This window comes from Triticum aestivum, chromosome 7D, assembly GCF_018294505.1.
Source record: "Triticum aestivum cultivar Chinese Spring chromosome 7D, IWGSC CS RefSeq v2.1, whole genome shotgun sequence".
In the NCBI taxonomy this organism is placed as follows: domain Eukaryota; kingdom Viridiplantae; phylum Streptophyta; class Magnoliopsida; order Poales; family Poaceae; genus Triticum; species Triticum aestivum.
Genome location: NC_057814.1, coordinates 618,300,337 through 618,323,444, shown reverse-complemented (window position 1 = coordinate 618,323,444; position 23,108 = coordinate 618,300,337). Strand labels below are relative to the sequence as shown.

Genomic DNA, 23,108 nt, shown 5'->3' with positions numbered 1-23,108 from the left:
GAATTTTTTTTGTATGAACCATGGCAATTTAAATGCATGTATCATGGCAATTTTAGTTTATGGTTCATGGCAAGTCTAGTTTCTTAATTCTCCATTTTATAATATGTCAAAATTTACTTTTAAATGTAAAAAAATAGTTGAAACATATCATGGCAACTTTAGTGTAAACATCATGGCAATTCATGTGCAATAGACGTGACAACTTTTAATCCAAAGAAAAATTCGTCGAAATATATTGATATGATATCTAGTTTCGAAGATCTCGTCACGAGGGATTTACCGGTGAAAACGGATCTTCAATCGGATTTTTTATTTAAGAGATAAACCATTTTAAAAATTGAAAATCTAAAAAATTCCCACATGCATGCGGTGACGTGGCGTAGTCTGTATGTTATAGGGCGTGTGGGCGGTTTTGGCTCACACCACACATGCATGCCGCAGCTCGCCGGCCGGCGTGGACCCTGCTTCCTTTCCTTCTCAGAGAGAGAGAGAGAGAGAGAGAAGCGGGAACTTCCATCCATCCAAATGGCCAAACCTACATCATATTCCTCCTCCTCCTCCCCTTCCATCAATCAAAGCATCCCCACGCACCAGTGACGGACGAACCACCTACCCTACCCTGCCCTACACCGTTGTCGGCAGGGCGGCGTTCTGGGTCCTGGGCCACCATCTCTAGCACCCTCGCCGGCGCCACGGGCTGAGATCGAGTCACTTCATCTGCTGCCGATCCTCCATCAAATTTTTCAAAGAATTTACGTCATGATTTCCGCCCTCGCCGTCGCCTGATTACAGCACGGACCTTCGGCGACATAGAACCTCGTCTCAGGGCTGGGCGGCGACGAGTGACCTCAGACTGAATACTCGTGGTGGTTGCCTGGTGAGTGTCGGTTGAGAGGGTTGATCTACGAGGATAGAACAGGAGAGGAGAGAGGGAGCACTTGCCTGCTATGGATCGGCTCATGGGGGACCACCTGCGAGTGAAAGCATCGCCTCATCTCCTCTCCTCCCGCATCGCCCAAGTCCTAAGTCGTACGCGCACCCCGCACGCAGATGGATGACTATTGCTAGTACATATGGAGAGATGGTCTTGGAAGAAGGCATGTTGGAGGAAGTCGTGATGCCGCGGATCAGTGAGGTGGCGCAAGCCAGACCCTTGTTGGCTCGCCCGTGGGCATCCCTAAGGCATTTAATGACGTGATGATGATAGCAGGCACACATCCCTAATTTCGATAATGGAGGAACGCAATGCATCCATGGGACCACTCCCTCGCCGCACAATCCCTGATTTCAACCAGGGAGCCAAGGGGATTAAAAGGGACTATCCGGCACAAGATCGATTCAGCCGTAGGAAAGCGATGTATCCATGGGACTACTTCCTTGACAATTGATTTATTTATGCGTTTTGTACCGTTCGATAAACATGCAAATATGGAGTTGATTTCTCCGTAGAATAGCTTTTTAAGTTTCCTAATAACTAGTAAAATAATGCCAGAATATAGCAGCTTGTAAAGCCCGTACAACATCAGAATAGTTTGTTGATTTATCCGCAGAAATAGTTTGTTGTGGTTGGTTTTTTCTTCCACGTTGGCTCGTGTAAGGCTCGTACTATAGCACTTGTACCTAGAATGTGCTTTTTGTAACATCTAAACACTAGGTCCAGTTTCTATTGGCGAGTTTGATAACAAGTTATTCTTCACAAAAATCCTGAAAAAAGATGCATACAAATGAAGGTGAAACAAAGTTTCTTTTTTTGTTAGATTATTAGAATTTACAAACCCCTGCTTTGCTTTAAAAGGACTAGAGGATTTTGTTAGAGAATACCAGCCAATTCTACCAGCCAATATATGCAAGAGAGAATCCGGGTTGGTTTTGAGGCACAAGAGACAACCAGCCAATACTACCAGTTAGTTTGTCTTATATAGATATATAAGAATAACAAAAGAAGAAAAGACTCATTCATTCATTCATGAGGAAGCAAGGATTCAACAAACCAATTTGTTGGTAACAATCCAATGTTTACAACTAGTAGCAACACAAAGTTTTCGCAGCAGCAGCATCTTTGAAAAAACTCCACACAAGGGATGCGGCTGCGGGTGCAAGGAAAACAAGAAAAATATTAAGAGGACTAGTTCCAAAACCAATGTATCAAAGGAAACATTATACACCAGTTTTTCTATATCCCCTTTTCCATCCATCCAAAGAACGCACCTTCTATAGTGCTGTCCTTCAAAGCAAAGATCGTAAATGAACCAAGTGACAAGATGTTCGTGCATCTTTAGATTGTACAACAGGCACTTGCAGAAAGTGATCCACCCCACTACAAATCCAGCACATCCAGCAGTAACCAAATTTCGACCAAGTGGCTCCATCCATCGCTCTTCTCGCTCCCTGCAAGATCAAACATCCCAGTGGACGTGGTCGTGGCCGTGTACATGACCGTCCCTGGGCAGAGAGACGGGGAACAAGATTAGTTGACAGCCAAGGGATAAGGGTACACATCACAAACCACCTAGAATTAACAGCCAATGAACAAGATTAAGCCCCAGAGCGCACACAACGGTTTGGAGTGCCATTGGCATGGACCTAGCCCATGCCCAAGTTAAGGTCAGAGGCGAGTATCCTATCCTGATCTCTGGGCCTTTTACCGAGTTTAGCACAGTACAACAAGCAAAATAATTTGCGGCCAGATGAAAGTCCATTTAGAAAATAAAAACAGCAAACAACATTACGAACGTTCCAATAGGAACAGCTCTGGCCCAGATGGATCATGCTCATTAATATCAAGCATATCTTTATACTTTTTGTGCTAAATGAAAAATTACAAATCAAACATGTGATCTTAGAATGTTTTGTTCTGAACTCCAGAAATCAAAGAAATGCACATCGTTCATCGATTAGTCGAACACGCAATCAGGAAATCAACATACAGAAAAGAATAAAAGTCAACGGTCATATGTGTAACCAATTCCTACTTTTCACAGTGTGATTTTGTAGGTGAAGGTGAAGCATTAGTTGCAGAGCGTTTTATATGACAAGATAGCAACTCGCTGCCTTTCGAGGATACAACAGTCATTCCAGATTCAAACAAAACTGAATAATAAAAGCTTGGGCATTATCTGCAACCTGATGTGCAGTCCGACTTTGTTGTAAGTAGGGTACAGAAGACAATTCACCATGTTGTTTTTGGAGGGACAAATAATTACATTCATGGCATACCTATAATTTCTGAGTTCAAAAAATCAAGTACATGTTTAGGTTTGCAAGAATAATATATTTCCCCCAAAACTTTGCCGAAACATATGGAGCATCAGAACAACCATCGCTTCGGTGTTACAAAATAAATAGATGGTTTCTTGCAACCTCAAGAAAGTTGCACACACGGAGAAGTAAAGTTCATCACAAACATGGTTTCTTGGAACCTCAACCACGGAGCATCTCCATATCTCACCTCGTCAACCAGTAAGCTAGAATCATTGGCAGCCAAATCAACTACCACTAAGCCACCTCATCTGGCCTGATGTCGTCGTCATGGCAAAAAGTATGATCACAAAACGGATATTGACAAAGAAGAAAAAAAATAGAGAGGAGCACCCACCGGAAGGCGAAGTCGGAGCTGCTGGCTGGGGACGCTGGTGCCGTCGCTGGAGTCCCGCGAGCGCGAAAGACTGATAAAAGTAATGCGCCACAGGAATGAACCAAATATTACATGAGCTCTTCATACAACCATTTTCATCAAAAAAATGCACCATCTAGCCTACAGCAGATGTACATACAATACTAAGGCAATAAATACATAATAATTCAGTCCAGACAAGTTAAACTTTCTTGTCTTAGCAGGAAATAGCCCAACTTTTCTATATCCATGATACTTCTTCAGATGTATGTATACAGGGGGTTATTTTAACATTGCGGCACTACCCTTGATTATTAGAACATCTACTAATCTTGTACATGGATATCATTAAATATATCACATATGGACGCCTCTAGTGATCAAATTAGACATGGACCATGCCTGAACCCTAGAACAAGTGCAGTAATAAGATGTGGTCCGTTCATATCATGACAAGATCATAAACAAGTACAAAACCCCAGCAGATAGCATGTACAAGTAGACACGAGGCCCTAGCAAGCACAGGGACCAATTTCAATGACATAATAATCAATTAAGCTATAGTTCTTTACTTCTTTAGAGTTTATTCTCTACTCTCTACTGCTCTACTTCTCCAAATTTAAATTATTATTACCCTCAATTTAAACTCTAATAATTTGCAGATACACACCAAGAGAAGAAATAGAATAACAACGGATCGCCTTTACAATTTGGCCTATACACAATTTAATCAGCGAATGCTCTCTAAGAAACAAATGCTCAAGGATAGGAAGAAGGTCGATACTATCCTAAGCAACGATATCCACTAAATTTAATAAGGGCATAGGGAGGGAGGGGACCTGGGACTCACCAGAACTACTATAGCCAAACATGGATGTTGCGATACAGCCACCGTTGTCAAGTCAGCGTTGGTGCCAAAGCCGAGGGACCAAAATGTATCCTAACATGGTTGTTGAAAATTCAGAATTGGATGTTTGAACTTCAAGTAATGTTGAGTTATGCAACAAAATTATATGAAGAAAAGAATAAGATATTAGAAATAAGGGGAGACAGTCTAGTATTTTTTTTCTTATTAGTTTGACTATCGCCCTATACATGCACATGATTGATACCTAACAATAGACATATAACACTATATATATATATATATATATATATATATATATATATATATATATATATATATATATATATATATATATATATATATCTCCTACAACAGCTCTACATACAATGCTAAAGGCAACACAAACATTAATACATTATAGATCTGTCCTGACAAGTTAAAGTTTCATTTCTTGGCAGGAAATTTCCCAACTTTTGTAGCATGATACTTCCATATATGTACGTATACATGGGAATATTTCAACCATGTGGTAGTATGCTGGATTATTAGATATCTACTAACCTAGTACAAGGATATCATCAAACATACCACATATAGAGGTCTCTAGTGATCAAATTAGATGGTCCATGAACCCTAGAACAAGTGCAGTAATAAAATGTGATCCATTCTTATCATGCCAAGATCGTAAACAAGTACAAAACCATCAAAACTATTTAAACAAAAGAAAAGAATAGAAAGTAGGCAGGCTAGAGCTGATCATGGACAACTTGAGTAAAACAGAGTTTTTACACAACTCGGGAGTTGTCCCATATTGGGCAACATCCCTTGAACTCAGAACATATGCAAGACATATTTCCCAGGATCTTCACCCTTGGGGCCTTGGAAACTGTGAACCGTACTTTCAGTAAGCAATATATGTAAGACAAAAAATCCTAACATTTATTTCATTTAGAAACAAGCTAAACTACACTGCGACTTAGAAATGGTACAACATGTCGTGCCGATATAGGTCTGTTTAGAATGGAAAACATATTTATCATGGCCCAAAAGGTCACAACTTTAGAACTAGAATAATTAATTAACCTTTGCATATGGGAAATAGTGATGAGCCCATCGAGCAGGCGAACATCGAAATGGTGCAAAAAATGACAACTTTGTTTCCAAAGCACATACCTTGACAGTAACCCTGCTCCTCACTTGGTTTTCCATCCAATGCCTCCATTATATGTCAAACATCATAGACTGCACACACGAGAAACGCAAACAAATAATAAATCAAATCATCCACAAGATAAGGAGAACTATGTTCCCCAGTCTGAAAGGGAACAGGGCCACAACCAAAGAAAGAAGTGATTGATGTCGCAGCAGAGTACCTTGTCAAACTGGACAAGCACTTGGATTGCGAGCTCGGGGCTGAGGGTGCGGCTGGTGACCATCTCGTCGAGCGTCTCAGTGAGGTACATGTGGTTGGTGGACCGCCTGTACAGCTCGAAGGTGGCCATCGCCTGCGCCAAACAAGCACACCTACGTCATATATTATCTACAAGCTAGACTAGTATATATAACAACAGCCAGTGCCCATACATTCATGCTGTGTGAACCATCTCTGAACAAAAGAGTCCTTATCATGTAGAGTCAAAATAATAATTTATTTGTTTATTATGCAAGATAGATTGGCCCTTCCACGACCAGTAATCTAGTACAAACCTGCTACTCATGTGGACAAACACGTGTATCTAATTCACATAAATGAGCATCCAGTGGAAGCAGCAAACAACAAGCATGTAGCATCTAATTCTGCAATAGTAATCCACGCTAATAGCAACCATGACCAATAGTAATTTTGAAGTGGTAACTTGCTGTGGGACAAAATTGATTGATTGCTGAATCTTGTCATGTCGAAATCGCATTGGAAAGAGAGAGAAAGAAACAAATTGAATCGGCCTAGAACTTGAACCAAACAAAAAGAGATGGTAGTAAACCGACTGACACAATGCGTTAAACCCATCAATCAAGCATCAAGGCCATGGTTCTTTGGTTTGGCAACCAAACTAAGCAAAATATAGATATATATGAACTACTAGGCTTGAGCAGAGCATCAAAAACTGACACAATTATTTGGTGCATTCAAGGGCAATCTGTCTAACAGTAGAAGAGTTAGAAAAAATGTTATGTGTACATACAATGGATACACACAGACCTAGTTTGCTGAAGTTTCAGTCACAGAAAACTGAACCAAAAACGTGATACATGCATGCACATTTTCACTCATAATGTACTGTACAAGTACAGCCGCAGACATACTTGCAGGATTTTTTTAAACCACAGTTTCAGTCATAATGTACGATACATCAAACACTCAATTCGCATAATCTAGCATACAAATTAACCATATACTTATTTAGAAAGCAGGATTTCTTGTTTAAAAAAATAGCTACATGAGCTTGATAAGTAAGCATAACATTGTGACATTGCACTAGCTACCTTGTGACATTGCTTCCTTTGTCATGCCCTTTTGCATCCTTGGAGGTGTCACGGCTCTCCCGGGTCACCTCAACCGAAGGGTCTCCCATGTGCCAAAAGTGAACACGTTCCAGTGCACTCCAATCCGGAGATGGTCTAAGAACCGATAGATACTACTATGTTGATAAAATAATCATTTTGGTTTGTCGGGTAGTAATAATAATCAAAGGCAGATCAGCGCTGGAGTCAGTTAGTTGACAAACAATGGCAGTGTAGAAGTGGCGGAGCTAGCACAGGATCATTTTGGGGGGGGGGGGGCAATGGCAAAATATGGCTTTATGAACGGGTAAACGTCCCTATTTTTCTCAATCTATGCCATCCAAAAAAAATTCTTCATAAAAGCTACCAGGCTTGCGGGGGGGGGGGGGGGGGGGGGGGGGCACAGCCTCCCCACCCATACACATAGCTCCGCCAGTGCAGTGTAGCATGTGACTGGAAGATCACAGTCTAATCATGTATCAGATCAAGCCAACAAATTCATCACAACAAATAAGGAGTTAATATATCCAAAACGTTGCAAGGACGACAAATCAATGACTACATGAGTAAAACATGTTGAGCTATTAATTTAACATGTGAAACGTGATAAAATGATAAAATTATGTTCAAAATTCAAGAAAAGCTTGTGGATTGTTGTTAAGTTCAGATATGCACGTGTTTGCTCAGAAAATATGATCAGCTTAGGATGTGTTATCAAGGAATTTTAAGTAGGAAAGAAAGCCTTTTTCAAGAGCCATCTTACTCATATGAAAAAAGAGCCAGTTTACTCATATACCGTCCTTGTGATTCATCATAGCAGGCAAGCATATGAAATTAGTCATACGTATGCAGCCCATGAACAGTGTTACATTTCAAGCAAGAAAGATTGCATGAGAAATGGTTTACTTATGCAGCCTATGACCCTATTCAAGCCGTTGTTCAATTCAGATCTGCACACATTTGCTCAAGACTTTATGACCAGTTTAGGATTTATAATCAAGTAAGGAGGCCTTTTTCAAGAGCCAACTTACACACATACCTTCCTTGTGATTCATCGCAGCGAACAAACAAAAAAGGACATCAAGACTGGCTGTGCTTATGCTACGCATGAACCCAGTGAAGTACAGAATTTATATTTAAAGCAATATACGTTGTAGCGGGACCAACTGATTCCATTGTTCAATTCAAATGTGAATATGTCTGCTCAAAGTTTATGATCAGCTTAGGATTTACAAGAACCAATTTACTCAGTTAGCGTCCTTGTGGCTCATCACGGTAAACAATTAAGTTAACGCAGTTCACTGCAAGAAAATAAGACAAACACTATAATATACAAAGATTGGAATAAGCACACTTTTTCATCAACTAAAGGTTCATTTAACCATGTAAATGAATATGATGCTTGTCCAAATAAAAACTGATGTAGTCAAACTATATATATCCACTTGGTACAAAATAGCAAGCAGATGTGTATAGTCACTTGGTACAAAACTACATAAATGCTCTAACAACAGTTGTACAAAAATACTCCCTCCGTTCCTAAATATTTGTCTTTTTAGAGATTTCAGATGGACTATCACATACAGATGTATATACACATATTTTAGAGTGTATATTCACTCATTTTGCTCCGTATGTAGTCATTTGTTGAAATCTCTAGAAAGACAAATATTTAGGAATGGAGGGAGTACAATTTACTGGAAGGATTTCCCTTCTATGGTATAAAACTAGTATCAATAATCTGACAAAGATTCATGTGGTTTTATAAAAAACAGAATTGTAATAACAAATCATGTAACAGTCCACTAGAAACTGTAGCAAACATCAAAAGTGTAACCTACAAAACTGTAACACAAGGACTAAAATGGGAACTATAAAAAAGCATCACATGGAGATGGATTAAGCCATCAATTGTTTTCCATCCAATATCCAGTGGCATTCAAGCATCACAATCCTCTTGGAAAGACAACAATACCTAGTGCAACTATATATAATAGGCATGTACATCATCACAGCAGAGAGACAAAATTAAATTTTCATTCATACACACAATGAGAAATTTGAGTTTGATTGAGCCAAAAACTGTTGCATATTCATTCATAGAGGAAACTGCACATCCAAAGGGGATGGATGGATGCTACCTCTTGAGCATGCGTTGGTTTTCCCTTAAAGAGAAAAGGGTGATGCTACCTCTTAAGTATTTCCCTCAGTTTTTGAGAACCAAGGTATCAATCCAGTAGGAGATAACACGCAAGTCACCTAGTACCTGCACAAACAATCAAGAACCTTGCAACCAACGCGATAAAGGGGTTGTCAATCCCTTCACGGTCACTCGCAAAAGTGAGATCTAATAAAGATAGTAAGATAAATATTTTTGGTATTTTTGTTGTATAGATTGGAAAGTAAAGATTGCAAAATAAAATAAATAGGAAACTAGAATTGTAGATCGGAAACTTATATGATGTAAAATAGACCTGGGGGCCATAGGTTTCACTAGTGGCTTCTCTCAAGATAGCATGTATTACAGTGGGTGAACAAATTACTGCCGAGCAATTGATAGAAAAGCGCATAATTATGAGAATATCTAGGCAATGATCATGAATATAGGCATCACGTCCGTGTCAAGTAGACCGAAATGATTCTGCATCTACTACTATTACTCCACACATCGACCGCTATCCAGCATGCATCTAGAGTATTAAGTTCATAAGAACAGAGTAACACATTAAGCAAGATGACATGATGTAGAGGGATAAACTCAAGCAATATGATATAAACCCCATCTTCTTATCCTCGATGGCAACAATACAATACGTGCCTTGCTACCCCTACTATCACTGGGAAAGGACACCGCAAGATTGAACCCAAAGCTAAGCACTTCTCCCATTGCAAGAAAGATCAATCTAGTAGGCCAAACTAAATCGATAATTTGAAGAGACTTGCAAAGATATCAAATCATGCATATAAGAATTCAGAGAAGAACCAAATATTATTCATAGATAAACTTGATCATAAATCCACAATTCATCGGATCTCGGCAAACACACCGCAAAAGAGTATTACATCGAATAGATCCCCAAGAACATCGAGGAGAACTTTGTATTGAGAACCAAAGAGAGAGAGAAGAAGCCATCTAGCTAATAACTATGGACCCGAGGGTCTGTGGTAAACTACTCACACATCATCGGAGAGGCTATGGTGTTGATGTAGAAGCCCTCCGTGATCGATTCCCCCTCCGACAAAGCGCCGGAAAAGGCCCCAAGATGGGATCTCACGGGTACAAAAGGTTGCAGTGGTGGAAAAGTGGTTTCGTGGCTCCCCTGATGTTTTTAGGGTATAAGAGTATATATAGGCGAAAGAAGTACATCGGTGGAGCTCCGTGGGGCCCACGAGGGTGGGGGGCGCGCCCTCCTGCCTCGTGGCCGCCTCGCGGAGTTCCAGACTTCAACTCCAACTCTTCTGGATTGCTTTTGTTCCAAGAAAGATCATCGCGAAGGTTTCATTCCGTTTGGATTCCGTTTGGTACGGTATTCCTTTTCTGCAAAACACTAAAATAGGCACACAAAAAAACAGAAACTGGCACTGGGCCTTCGGTTAATAGGTTAGTCCCAAAAATAATATAAAAAAGCATATTAAAGCCCATTAAACATCCAAAATAGATAATATAATAGCATGGAACAATAAAAATTTATAGATACGTTGGAGACGTATCAAGCATCCCCAAGCTTAACTCATGTTCGTCCTCGAGTAGGTAAATGATAAAAAACAGAATTTTTGATGTGGAATGCTACCTAACATAATTTTCAATGTAATTTTCTTTATTATGGCATGAATGTTCAGATCCGAAAGATTCAAGACAAAAGTTTAATATTGACATGAAAATAATAATACTTCAAGCATACTAACAAAGTACTCATGTCTTCTCAAAATAACATGGCCAAAGAAAGTTCATCCCTACAAAATCATATAGTTTGGCTATGCTCCATCTTCGTCACTCAAAATGCTCAAATCATGCACAACCCCGATGACAAGCCAAGCAATTGTTTCATACTTTAGTATTCTCAAACTTTTTCAACTTTCACGCAATACATGAGCGTGAGCCATGGACATAGCACTATAGGTGGAATAGAATGGTGGTTGTGGAGAAGACAAAAAAGAGGAAGATGGTCTCACATCGACTAGGCGTATTAATGGGCTATGGAGATGCTCATCAATAGATATCAATGTGAATGAGTAGGGATTGCCATGCAATGGATGCACTAGAGATATAAATGTATGAAATCTCAACAAAAGAAAACTAAGTGGGTGTGCATCCAACTTGCTTGCTCACGAAGACCTAGGGCATTTGAGGAAGCCCATTGTTGGAATATACAAGCCAAGTTCTATAACGAAAATTCCCACTAGTATATGAAAGTGAAAAAATAAGAGACTCTCTATCATGAAGATCATGATGCTACTTTGAAGCACCAGTGTGGAAAAAGGATAGTAACATTGCCCTTCTCTCATTTTCTCTCATTTTTTGGGCCTTCTCTTTTTTTGGACTTTCTCTTTTTTTGGGTCTTCTCTTTTTTTTATTTGGCCTTTCTCTCTCTTTTTTTTATTTCCTCACACGGGACAATGCCCTAATAATGATGATCATCACACTTTTATTTATTTACAACTCAAGGATTACAACTCGATACTAGAACAAAATATGACTCTATATAAGTGCCTCCGGCTGTGTACCGGGGTGGGCAATGAATCAAGAGTGACATGTATGAAAAATTATGAATGGTGGCCTTGCCACAAATACGATGTCAACTACATGATCATGCAGGGCAATATGACAATGATGAAGCGTGTCATAATAAACGGAACGGTTGAAAGCTGCATGGTAATATATCTCGGAATGGCTATGGTAATGCCATAATAGGTAGGTATGGTGGCTGTTTTGAGGAAGGTATATGGTGGGTTTATGGTACCGGAGAAAGTTGTGCGGTACTAGAGAGGCTAGCAATGGTGGAAGGATGAGAGTGCGTATAATCCATGGACTCAGCATTAGTCATAAAGAACTCACATACTTATTGCAAAAATCTACAAGTCATCAAAACCAAGCATTACGCGCATGCTCCTAGGGGCATAGATTGGTAGGAAAAGACCATCGCTCGTCCCCGACCGCCACTCATAAGGAGGACAATCAAAGAAACACCTCATGCTTCAAATTTGTTACACAACGGTTACCATAGTGCATGCTACGGGACTTGCAAACCTCAACACAAGTATTTCTCAAATTCACAAATACTCAACTAGCATGACTCTAATATCACCATCTTCATATCTCAAAACAATCATCAAGTATCAAACTTCTCATAGTATTCAATGCACTCTATATGAATTTTTTTATTATACCCATCTTGAATGCCCATCATATTAGGACTAATTTTATAACCAAAGCAAATTACCATGCTGTTCTAAAAGACTCTCAAAATAATATAAGTGAAGCATGAGAGATTAATAATTTCTATAAAATAAAACTACCACCGTGCTCTAAAAAGATATAAGTGAAGCACTAGAGCAAAATTATCTAACTCAAATGATATAAGTGAAGCACATAGAGTATTCTAATAAATTCCGATTCATGTCTGTCTCTCCCAAAAGGTGTGCACAGCAAGGATGATTGTGGTAAACTAAAAACAAAGACTCAAATCATACAAGACGCTCCAAGCAAAACACATATCATGTGGTGAATAAAAATATAGCCTCAAGTAAAGTTACCGATAGACGAAGACGAAAGAGGGGATGCCTTCCGGGGCATCCCCAAGCTTAGGCTTTTGGGTGTCCTTGAATTTTACCTTGGGGTGCCTTCGGCATCCCCAAGCTTAGGCTCTTGCCACTCCGTATTCCAAAATCCATCAAATCTTTACCCAAAAACTTGAAAACTTCACAACACAAAACTTAACAGAAAATCTCATGAGCTCCGTTAGTATAAGAAAACAAACCACCACTTTAAGGTACTGTAATGAACTCATTCTTTATTTATATTGGTGTTAAACCTACTGTATTCCAACTTCTCTATGGTTCATACCCCCCGATACTACCCATAGATTCATTAAAATAAGCAAACAACACACGAAAAACAGAATCTGTCAATACAGAACAGTCTATAGCAATATGATTCATACGAATACTTCTGTAACTCCAAAAAATCTGAAAAAATAGGACGATCTAGATAATTTGTTTATTGATCTACTGCAATTGGAATCAGTATTTTATCTCTGCTGATCTTTAACAATTGTTTTTGTGAGCAGAAAGTTTCTGTCTTTTTTCAGCAAGATCAAATAATTATCACCCAAGAAGATCCTATAGGTTTTACTTGGAAAAAACACTAATTAAAACATAAAACCACATCTAACCAGAGCTAGATTTATTATTTATTACTAAACAGGAACAAAAAGCAAAAAAACAAAAATAAAATTGGGTTGCCTCCCAACAAGCGCTATCGTTTAACGCTCCTAGCTAGGCATTGATAATTTTAATGATGCTCACATCAAAGACAAGAATTAAAGCACAAAAAGAGCATCATAGAACATGTGATAAACACATCTAAGTCTAACATACTTCCTATGCATAGGCATTTTATAAGCAAACAAATTATCATAGCAAGTAAAAATTAGCATATGCAAGGAAGAAGAAAGAGACGATAGTAATCTCAACATGATGAGAGGTAATTTAGTAAGATAAAAATTTCTACAACTATATTTTCCTCTCTCATAATAATTACATGTAGGATCATAGGCAAATTCAACAAAATAGCTATCACATAACATATTCTCAACACGATCCACATGCATGCGAAGTTGACACTCTTCCAAAATAGTGGGATTATCATTAACTAAAGTCATGACCTCTCCAAACCCACTTTCAATATAAATGCAAACACTATTATCAATCTCATATTCATCATGGGGCTTAAATAAATTTTCAAGATCATAAGAAGAATCACCCCTATCATGATCATTGCAACAAGTAGTAGACATAGAAAACCTTGCATCCCCAAGCTTAGGATTTTGCATATTATTAGCACAATTGACATAGCACATCTAGATGTACTTTAAGTACTGCACATTTCAGTCTTATGTCATTGATTTTATGCTAAGACATGCAAGTATTTTCTTTTGTCTTTTTTCTTTTTGTTTCTAGTTTGGTTGAGTCACTTAGATGTGCAATAACTACCGTACATTTAGATTTATGCGAGTATCTCCAGGCCGTCAATTTTGCCAATGTAGTATGAATTACACTTCTGCTTCAGAACAACCCCCTAAACCCATCAACAAAGGAGATCTTTTCATACCCCTTCATAATAAAGGGTAGTATGGTCTTTTTTTGAACATCGCCCCATCGAGCGCACCCTATGTACGTACCACTCGGTCCTATTCAGTTCAGTGCACACCCCCCCTCCCCGTCACCCCCTCCGCTCTGCCCAGCCCATTTACTCTTTTTTGTTTCTGTTAAAACTCCTAACCTCCCTCTTAAGTGCAATTGTATTAACCAAGTGGGACAACTGCCCCGACATGCCTAGTTTACCTTTTCCTTCTTCAAATCAACGCTAAATATTCTTGTTTGGTTTTTCTTTTCTTTTTTCTGTTTTTGTTTTGGGCGGTTTTACTTCTGTTTTTATTTCTCTTTCTCTCATTTTTTTTCGTTTTCTCTTTCCTTTTTTTTCAAAATTAACAAATTTTATTTTAAAACCATGATTTTTTCTTAAATTCTCAAACCTTTCAAAGTGGTGAACATTTTCCTAATTTTTTTTAAAACTACATGAACTGTTTTCTGAATGCGTCAACTTTTTTTCATATGCATGAATGTTTTTCAAATGCACAAATTATTTTCAACTTTACAAACTTTTAATCGAAACCCATGAACTTTTTTCAATTTCATGAACTTATATTCAGATTCTATAAAAAAAATCACAGTCGTGAACTTTATTTTCAAAATCATTAATTTTTTAGTGAATTTATTTTTAAAATTGGCGGACTTTTTCAAATCCGTGAACATTTTCTACAAAATCGATGAAATTTTATGAAATCCGCGAATGCTTGGGCCAGCCCGATGGGAACCATGCCGTCACCTATTTGGGCCATGGCCTAAGATTTTTCCTTTTTTTCATTTTTTCCCTTTTCTTTATATTTTCGTTAATTCATTTTCTCCTTGTTGAAATTTATTATTCTTTTGAAATCTGTTCAGAAAATTCTAATATTGACTGGAATACCCAAAAATGCTCTAGTTTTCAAATATTGTTTACAATTTTAGAAAATAATCTGAAATTTAAAATTTTGTTCCCGTTTTTGAATTGTTTTTGTTCACAAATTTAAGAAATGTTTGTGTTTCAAAAAAGTTGATAAATTTTACTAAAAAATATGTTGTTTGCAGTTTGTGTTCACAATATTCATCTATTGCTAGGATTTTTTTAACAATTTTGGAAAAAGTGTTCGGCATCCATGTCAAGTTTGAACGAATTCTGACACCGTTTACATGCACTAGTAGAAAAAAGGGTCATTTGTCCCGGTTCATAAGGCCCATCTGTCCCAGTTGGGGAACCGGGACTAAAGGGTTGTTACTAATGCCCTAGGCCTTTATTACCGGTTCTTATACCAACTGGGACACATGCGCCTCCACGTGACCGCTCCGGCGAGCCCAGGCAGGAGGGCCTTTGGTCTCGGTTGGTAGCACCAACCAGGACCAATAAGCTTCCACGCGTCAGCATTTCAGGGGCTGTTTTTTTTTGAAAGGAGGTGGTTTAGGGGTTTTGGGGGTTAATTTAGGTTGTTATAGGTAGCTAATAGAGAGATGTGTCCTCTCTTATCTCTGTGCTACTGCTACTGCTATGCCTAAACATGACTTAGATTGAAGTGAGGCAACATGTGGTGCATGTCGAAAGTAATACTAATCCTAACTTGATCAAGTTTGGATTGTACTACTTTCGACATGCACCACATGCATGTTGCCTTCACTTCAATCCAATCCATGTTCATTTCACCCACAGATATATAATAACTCTTCATGCTCGCATCATGCATCATCATAATAACAAGTCCTACTAATCATCATCATACAACTTCTACTCGTTATTAATAACAAGTCATACGATCATCATCATCCTGATAGTCATCGAACCAACCCTACTTAATTGTTCTTAGCACATGATCATCAGTATTATGCAGGACCTAAATACCCTATTTAAGGTAAAATAGCATAAAACAATATAGACCCTGACTCTCCATTATGGAGAATGGAGATCATCCTGTCTCCAATTCTTGCGCGGCGCTTCCTTTTGCTTCCAAGAACCTCCTTACGACTGTCCATACATTTTTTTCCATTCTCTGATTAGCATGTCTCCACTTCTTTTAGAAATCCGGTATGGACAGTTGAGATTCGTAGGATGACCTGGATATATGTTCAAAACACGAAGGCTACCATTCTGATACATCAAATGAGGCACACAATCCTCTGGGATTCTCTGTTGAAAAACATAGTAATAACTTCATAGTTAGCAATGATGTACTAGTTTTAGAAGTATGCAAAAGATGCACGGATGTCGTAATAGTAAAAAATCTTACCAGGGTATCTCCATGGTAGTTACCGTAGTTCAACACGGGCACTAGTGGCACGTATTGACCATAATGTTGAGGAGTTTGATTGTAGATATTGTAATTCTCAAGATCAGTACAAAATCCGACCAGATAATTTTTCTCCTGATAAGTTACCTCGGAGCCATCGGTGTAGTGGGTTTTGTCTACCATGTTCTGCACATTGTTTGAACAATCAAAATAAGCTGTCAATGGAAATAAGCTGTCAACTATTTTAAAATAAACAATATAAATTAGATAATAATTAACTATGTTTGAGAAACTCACATAGCGGTAGAACTAGAGGCGTATCAATAAGGACCCAAATGTCCATATTGTCTTGGTCGATGTCAGGATCACCAAGATCCATGGTGACAAGCATACCCTCATCAAAACCATACATCTTGCAAAATGCTTCCCAATTTTTGCAACCAAAATGGGTTACGCTCTCAGCATTATATAGATTTACTTCAAAATCCACTCATGATGGGTCCTTAGGTGAATTTTCTTCGTTTCAAAATTTTCATGGTCTTCAAAATCCATCCTCTCCAAGACATAGCGTCTTGCATGGCATGGGATAAGCTATACTCGAATTTTAAAGAAAAAAAGTCCATTTTACTACCCTGAAAAAAGTGGGTGGTTCACTTTACCCCCTGATCTATTTTTCCGCTTCTTTTACCCCCCAAACAAACCCAAACCGGACAAAACACCCCCCCCCCCGACTGGTTTTTCTCCACCCGCTGCTGATGTGGCACTAGTCAACGGCGGTTTTGACCTGGGTGGGGCCCCCTTGTCAGGTTTCTCTCTCTCTCTCTCGCACCAACCGAAGGGATGGGCAGAGCGCCAAAAGCGAGCCGAGGCTGTAGGCGTCGCCACGCCTCTGGCGACAGGGAAGTGGTCGGGCGCGGCGCGGCCACACGCAGGCAAGCGCAGCGGCCACGGGCATGCGGTAGGGGCGGCGAGGGGCTGCGGGGCAGGACGGACGGCGGGCGATCTGAGCGGCGCGGCGAGGAGCGGGCAGCCGCGGGGGCTCAGGCACGGTCCGGCGTCGGCGCAGGAAGGGAAGGGGCGGCTGGGCACCGGCCGACATGGGCAGGCGGCTGTGGTCAGCGACGTCGCGGCTAGGCGAGCACGCGGACGGGGCGCAGCGGCGGGGCAGCATGACAGCAGAGAAGGTGCGCGCGCAGGTGGGGCCTGGGGGGAGGGGGCTCGCAAGCAGCAGAGCAGCTCGGTAGGTGCAGGTGGCCGGCGAGCGGGCGAACGGGTGGCGGCGGCAGCAGACGCAGAAGCAGCATCGCCGTGCGTGGGAGGGGAGGAGGAGCAAGGGGCCCCGCTGGGGCGAGTGCAGCAGCAGAGCAAGCGGGAGGGCGCGGGCAGGGCGACGGTGAGCGCGAGCGCGTGTGGGTGAGTGTAGCGAGGCGTGCCAGATGCGCTAGGGGCGGCGGCAACAACAGCAGGACGAGCAGCGCAGTATGCGGTGAGGGCGAGCAGCGGCAAGGCGCGATGGCGGAGCAGGGTACCCCGCGAAGAGAGAGAGAGAGAGAGAGAGAGAGAGAGAGAACCCTGACAAGGGGGCCCCACCTAGGTCAAAACCGTTGTTGACTAGTGCCACATCAGCAGCGGGTGGAGAAAAACCAGCCGAGGGGGTGTTTTGTCCGGTTTGGGTTTGTTTGGGGGGTAAAAGAAGCGGAAAAATAGATCAGGGGGTAAAGTGAACCACCCACTTTATTCAGGGTAGTAAAATGGACTTTTTTCAATTGTAAAAGATGAAAATTACACGTTGAAATAGTTGAAGTCATGCTTAATTACGAACAAACACTTGTCGCTGTTGCGTACCATTTCAACATCGAAGGTCTCCTCGAGCTTAATGCTGAAGCGCCGATCATCGTCCAGGTGAGGCGTGTCACACAAAACTCGATCGTTGTGGCACCAGCCGCACTCCCCCGGGAGACTTTCGTTGTCCGATGACGACATTTCCTACATTCATAATTCAAAGATTAAACTTGTACAATTAAATATATGTACTACAAAAACTAAATTAGATCATTATTATTCATCATGGGTTGACTATTGGTTTGTCGAATCTTTTCTTGAAAACTCTCAGCTCACGTGGTGTATACATTCGACCGTTGGTGATGGTCGCTCGTCCATTTGTCCCCGAGTGCATTACACCAAAATGTCTAGCACACGGGAACGAAGGAGAAGCGACCCCCACGACAACAGTGGGGATTCTTCGTCCTCTCATGTATATATGGTGGAACTCTCCCTCAGTGATTCCTCTCTGACATTTGTGACTGTCGGTGATGGTAGCTCCTCCTTTCGTTCCCGAGTGCATTACACCAAATTGTCTAGCACACGGGAACGAAGGAGAAGCTACCCCACGACAACAGTCGGGATTCTTCGTCCTCTCATATATGGTGGAGACTCGACAGACTTAAAGTCAACCCGAAATATCGTTTAATTATCTTTCTAGAAAAGGATTTGGCTGGTCTCACCTCGAGGTCGGAGGGGGTCGGTGACGGGGACGACGGCGGGGATGATGGAGGGGGGCTCCTAGATTTCTGCGACAACAAAAACCCTATAAGCTATCAACTAATCATATGCATACGCCTTGCATAGTGCTCTCCAATTTTAGCATTCAAAGTAGGAGTAGTTTTCCAATTTGAGCATTCAATAAGCAAAACCAAATCGTAAAATAAAGTAGTATTCAAATTAGCATGCATTCAATTATAAGCAAAACTACATCATCTCTTCTGTCCATACATCGTCGAATATTATCACTAATACACCTCGAATACTATCATACATATATATAGCATCGCTAGTACAGCTAGAACCGTAGCGCGCGACGGGTATCGGCGCGGACGGTGGACACCCAAAGGGAAGGAACCATCACAGGATCATAGCTCCAGTGAGATCCCTGAAGAACCTGCCAGGTATTGTCGAACCTGCCCTCCAACGCAACCATGTAGCGACGGACGTGCTCGTCCTCCTCGCTGACACGGTGACGTACCACCTCCGCGGTGTCCGGAAGCCTAGGCACCGTCACTGGCCCACACGACCGCCACCAAACAAGGATCGGGTCAACGACGGGCTGGCTCCTCACCAACCTACGCCCCTCGGAAGGTAGCACCTCCCAATACCAGCCCGGCGGAGCCCAGTCCCGGACATGGCCCCTTTGATCAAGCCGGCCTCCTCCGCCGAGTCGACGACGAGGATGCGGGATAGGCATCGTCGACGTCGATGCGGGAATAATTGCTTGAACTAAAAAAATAAACTAGTTCTATTAATTTTCTTGCTAAAAATAAACTACTTCTATAGTAAAATAAAGTAGTTTTATTAAATCAACTAGTTCAACTACTAATTAAGCACTTACTATAAATAAAATAAAGTAGTACTTACTAAAAATAAACTACTTCTATATATAGTAAAATAAAGTAGTTTTATTAAATCAACTAGTTCAACTACTAAGCACTTATTATAAATAAAATAAAGTAGTACTTACTAAAAATAAACTACTTCTATAGTAAAATAAAGTAGTTCTATTAAATCAACTAGTTCAACTACTAAGCACTTACTATAAATAAAATAAAGTAGTTGTCGTGGAATTGTCACGGCAGATGTCCTTAGCGTGAGGACTTAGTCGTGAGGCCAGCGCATCTATGTAGTAGCTTGAGAGGGGTTAGTTGGGATGAGAGACGCAGGGCGGATCAACGCACAAGACAAGGGTTTAGACAGCTTCGGGCCCCGGGAAACATCATCCGGTAACAACCCTACGTGCTGTTTGGGGCTAGGTCTCATTATGCTCACGGGAGAGTCGCCGGTCCAGCTCTCGGTGTTTAGCCCTAAAGACTATTTCTTGTTGCTCGTCCCTCTTGGGGTGCCCTGCCCCTCCTTATATAAGTTAGAGGGGCGGGTTACATGCGGAGTCCTAGTAGGACTAGGACTAGTCTATCTTTTCTTACAAGTTGAATACAAGTCCGGGTCTTGCTCCCTCGTAAAGGAAATATTCGTCATCCCTTTCTCCTTAAGCCGGCCCACCATAACATGAGCCGGCCTTCTGGGCCTTGGGCCTACTCTTCTGTCTGACCCGCCGTCGGGGCCATCATTAAGTCGCCAGGCTCATGAGTCGCCAATTCTCCGTTGGGTTACGATGAAGCGCCAAGTCCGGCCGGGTCAGACCGCGGGGTATATCCCCGACATTAGCCCCCAGTTTAATTTGGATTCATCCATGTTAAACTGATCCTGTAAAATAAACACAAGAACAAACTTGATAGGTTGTGCTCCGGGTTAAATATTTTCCTGAACCGGCACCTGATCATCTTTAAGTCCTTGTCATTTTCCTCCTGGATGCATACTCAAGATCTTATAGCAAATCTCTTTTAACAGATATGTCCAAACCTTGCCAATGCAAAAAATCCAGGCACTTCTTCTAAAAAATCCGGGTCAATAGGCCAGCTTCATAACCAATTTGCTGACATTGGCTCTTGTAGAGAAATATTATAAGAAATAATCCATTTGAGTCGGCCTTCAATGCTCTGACTTGACAAAAATATTGGTCTTGAAATATTCAACTGATATTCAGCCGGCTTAAAGATGTAGATCTTGCCGATTTATGACTGCCAAAATTGTCGGGTTATAAACAAATGATGCCGGGTCATAAACTTTGTAGATTTCTCCCATAATAATAATACCAGATTTGCTCAAAACTGAGAACTTGAAGTTATTCCTCTCTTATATGCATATCACCTGTAGCCCCCAAGTACCGTGTTGTCATGCTTGCAGCAACCTGGGACTTGTAATTGCCTTATGCTCATAAAAATTTCAACCAATGTAGCCCCAAGGGCCGGGTCATTATGCAATAATGAGCAGGGACTTTGTAAATATGATCATGTAAACTGGAGCAACAACGTGTAGCCCCCAAGGGCCGGCTCAATAAGATATTACTGAGCTGGGACTTTGTATATAATTCATTGATAATAACATCATATGATGTAATCTCCAGCATGGGGCTTGAACCCACGTCCATAAGGTTAAGAGCTTTGTACTCTACCAACTGAGTAGTGGATCTTTCAATGTAATGGACTGAGGCTTGTGTACCTTGAATTTTTGACAGGAGCAATTGGTAGCCCCCAAGGGCCGGCTCATTTAGAATGTGATGAGTCGGGTCTTCAATAAGTTGAGCAAAAAATGACTTTGCATTAGCCCCCAAGTGCCATGGTGCATGCTGGCATTGACATGGGACTTGCATATTTGATGTGATCTCAATTTAAATAATGTAGCCCCCAAGTGCCGGGTCGTAAGCCTGCAGCGACTCGGGACTATTCTTTCCATTGTAGAATAAATCATATCCATTGATAAAATAATAGCCAGTGTGCCAAAGCGACTTTGAATACCTCATCTGTTGATAAGTAAATCCGGAGTTTAAATACCCGGCGGCTCTTGGCCGATGGCAATTTAATACGCCTCCATTGTAGGCCGGAACTTTACAACCCGGCGGCTTATAGCCTTTGAGAAAATCAAGAATTGATAACCCTTTTGAGACACCAATTTCAATCTTCGATGATGGTCTTGAACTTAATCATTTATGTAAGTCATAGCTCTGTAAATCCTGCACAGAGATTAAACAACATATGCCCTGGCGACTTAACGTCAAAAGCCAGGATGGGTAACCACCCAAATGTAGTCTTATCCTGCACACAAGTAGATCACAAAATCCCTTGACGGTTTACCGCAGGGCGGGTCATAATATCTCACATATAACCATTGTGATATTGAATTTGTACTGCCGGTCTACATGACCTGTGCAGTAAGAGTGATAACCCAATCCTTAGAAGCCAATGCTTCTACATAGATGATGATTGTCATAAGCCGGCGACTTATCATCATAAAACCAAGCCAGGTTTAAATAGAAACCACTCATATACACTTTAGATGTGTTCAAAGGAGCTTTCAAATAAAATCCTAAAAATTATTTGCAAAAAGAGACTTCAAAAATTTTGAGGCTTCTGATTCGAATACGATTAGAAAACCGTCCCAAAGGGGTTAAGCTAAGATTCGAATACGATCATGTAGCCCCCAGTGGCTTTGGTGTTGCCGATCAAGAGGGTACCGACAGCTATGTTCTCTTTGGTTCGAATACGACCTATGTTTTGAACAGGAAGCCCCCAAATGACCTTGAGAGTTGTTTAACGACGCTGATTCGAATACGATCCACGTCGGTTCCCAAAAGGGGTTGAGCTATGATTCGAATACGATCAAGAAGCCCCCTAGTGAGCTCCGCAGTCTGCCGATCAAGAGGGTACCGACAGCTATGTTCTCTTTGGTTCGAATACGACCTATGTTTGAACAGGAAGCCCCCTAGTGATCATGAGAATATTTAACGACTCTGATTCGAATACGATCAGGGTCACACCAAAAGGGTTAAGCTAAATTCGAATACGATCAGCTCCCAATGGTCATTAAAGCAGGGTACTTATATTTGAGTTGTGCTTTGTAACAGACTCTCTTTGGTCCCTTTAATTCTTCCTGAGAACTCGAA

The 23,108-nt window shown here is 41.0% G+C and overlaps 1 non-coding gene across 1 annotated transcript; it reads right to left on the bottom strand.

Moving 5' to 3' along the window:
* Positions 1 to 7,919: 7,919 nt before the first annotated feature.
* On the bottom strand, positions 7,920 to 8,028 carry LOC123171682 (small nucleolar RNA Z118/Z121/Z120). The gene has a single exon (XR_006485358.1). It is a non-coding gene; the product is annotated as a small nucleolar RNA Z118/Z121/Z120 (small nucleolar RNA).
* Between the last annotated feature and the right edge of the window lie 15,080 nt (positions 8,029 to 23,108).